At 38.3% G+C, this 2,949-nt stretch overlaps 1 pseudogene; it reads right to left on the bottom strand.

Moving 5' to 3' along the window:
- Nucleotides 1–870: 870 nt before the first annotated feature.
- On the bottom strand, nt 871–1,765 carry LOC102260181 (annotated as a pseudogene).
- Between the last annotated feature and the right edge of the window lie 1,184 nt (nt 1,766–2,949).

Genomic DNA, 2,949 nt, shown 5'->3' with positions numbered 1-2,949 from the left:
GTCTTTGTACCTTGTCAAAATAAATGCATGGCTTTTCATATACAAACATACACTTACATAAAAGCTTATTATATCAGTATCTGTTTATATAATTAGCCATATGCATGAATGCACATACATCACTTTAAAAAGATGTTCTCCTATTAACAAAAGAGAAGATTCAGCACAGTATCAATTAGGTACCATACTCTCTTCTAAATTTGAGATTAATCACTTGTGGCAAAACATATGTTTATAGGATGAAGCAATTAATATTCTACCTCCATTAAAGTGTTCTTTGCCAATTGGTAAAATATAATTGTTACAGATTTAAATTAAAAGTCAACTGTAAATATAATATTATTATAAAGTTAGAAAATTTTCAATTTGTGATTTAATTTTTTATTCATTTTTTTCATAATGACAGTGCTTCTTTTTTCCCCCCACAGAATGCATGTATTACCACAGAGGAAGTCAGGAGCCCACGCCCGGCAGCCTGGGCAGTGCGTGTGATTGGGAGGGGGGGCAGTAGGCAGGACCCCCATCAGTCAGGCCGCAGTCTCTGACCAGCAGGTTTGCTTGGTCCAGGAGAGCTGGCGTCTGGGCTTGTATGTTTGTCTGGCTCAGGTCAGCCTTAATAGGCTCCTCCTGGACAAAACAAAGGACAGCCAGACCCAGGAACAAGAGCTGCACAGACACCACCTTAAAATGGAAATCAAATTAGGTTCATTACATCAGGAAGTACATTTCACCCTGATTATAAAACACAAAGAAGGGTGCATTAGGCTCCACTGGATGGCCTATTTTTGAGATAAGATGCCTTTAGAACATAAACATTAGCAGGGCCTTTCCCCTTGCTACCAGCAAGCAGCATACAATTTCCTAGCCAGCTTTAAAAGTTACTGTTATCTCTGTTATCTGTTATTATTTGGGTTTTGAACAAAATTGATGGAGTAGGAGCCAGTAGAGGAATCCTGTTTAATCTGGAAATTTTCTGTGGAGAGTCCAAAAGGTCAGAGAACCAAGTTCCCAAGATCTTTTAGTTTACCTAACATCTCTTCCTTCAGTCTTTCATTTTGTTCTTCAGTTTGCTTAGGTAATCTCATACAAGCTTCCCTGCCCTGGTGCACTGATGGGCCTTTTTCTAGAATGGATTTGAAAAGGTCTTCATGGAGCTTGTCGGTGCTCTCATACAGATCTGCTCTCCTCAGCAGGGCCCTGTTGTGATGGGTTTAGCTGAATGGCTTTGCTGCAGTCACTGATGGCCATTTCTTTCTTGTCCTGTTTCATCCTTGCAGCAGCTCTATTTGAAAACAGAATAGAACTATCTTTCTGGAAGCAGGATGGGCAAGCCCGTAAGAACTTCCAGCTTCTATGTAATCTCCTTTCTTAAATTGCTCATTTCTCTCCCCCTTCAGTCCAGCGTTCTCTTCTCTTCCTTTCTCTCTCTCTTCATCTGGCATGTTTTTTCTTTTTGTTTTTCCAGTTCTATTAGGTATTCTTCGTCGAGTTCAGAGGAATTCACATCATCATCAGGTTTGTTCTCAACCTTGTCCACGCCTGGTTCCTCCTTCTCAAATGAGGCACTGCAGTCATGAAAATGCTCCTCTTCTCCCTGGTCCTCCTGGGGGTGGGCCTCAACATCCTTGAGCAGCTTGCTCTGGGGCTGGTGATCTTTGGGATTAGAAACTGAAGGACTAGCACATTCTGCTTCCTGGGGATCTGTAACTGGCAAACCACTGAACAGGTCCTCTGGAACCCTACAGTTCTCTCACTTCTCCCCCATGCTGAATCAGTGAGGGTGGTGGAGCTGTTTCGCTTCACAGTTCCTCTCTTCACCTTCCCCAACAGTGCTTTATTTATGTATAACTCTCATGTGATATACCTTTTTTCAATTATTGTTGTAATATTTAAACTAACTTTAACATATAGCATTTACAATGTGAAGTAAATATGAAAATCCATATATGTAGTTTATAGGTGACCGAATAGGCCATGTAGAAAAGCCTAGAAGTCTAAAAAGTACTAGAATTAATATGTAGATTTAGCAAAATAGGAAACTAGTTAAAGAGGATAAAAATCAACTGTATTCCTATATCTTAGCTATGACCAATAAAAAATACAATTACCACAGCAATTACATTCAAAATAGCATCAAACTGTCAAATTGCTGTTACTTTTTGCCTTTCCAATGAAGTAAATGCTAAACTTATTATGCTGAGCAGAACCTGCGGGGGTCCATTGTAGCGGTGGTGGGAAGGAGCCTGGATGATCTTGTAGAGCTGTCAGAGCCACAGCTGAAAAAGAAGCCTCCACAGGGAGAAGGTGGGTGTGGTGTACTGTAAAATACTGTGCATCATCAGTGTAAGGAGGATTTCCCTCCAGGAAAACAGAGGCCAAGAAGGGTAGGAAGAATGCCCTGTGCTATAAAATAGATTGTAGAGAAATAGGACTTTATGTGTACAGTCAAAATCACTGGGTACCCAGTACAAAAAAAAAAAACATAAGGTGTAACCCCTATCTCAATTGAAACATACACACACAAATTGAGGTAGATCACAGATATCAACCTAAAACCGTGGACTGCAAGGTTTCTAAACAAAATATGAATGCCTTTACAAGTTTGGGAAATGTAAAATTTTCATAAACAACAAATGATTAATCAGAAAGAAAACAAAATTAAAAATTGAACATCAAAATTAATATAGTTTTGTTCATTAAAATCGCATAGGTCATTAATAGGCAAGACACTGGTTATGGGAATATGTATTTTCTCTGCTTATATCAAGCAAATAAATTTCTATGAAATTCTTATTACTCAACAATAGAAATGTAAAATTTTCATAAACAACAAATGATTAATCAGAAAGAAAACAAAATTAAAAATTGAACATCAAAATTAATATAGTTTTGTTCATTAAAATCGCATAGGTCATTAATAGGCAAGACACTGGTTATGGGAATATGTAT

The sequence above is a fragment of the Myotis brandtii genome, unplaced genomic scaffold, assembly GCF_000412655.1.
Source record: "Myotis brandtii unplaced genomic scaffold, ASM41265v1 scaffold750, whole genome shotgun sequence".
NCBI lineage: Eukaryota > Metazoa > Chordata > Mammalia > Chiroptera > Vespertilionidae > Myotis > Myotis brandtii.
Note: the sequence above shows the minus strand (reverse complement) of the source record. Positions and strands in the feature narration are given on the sequence as shown.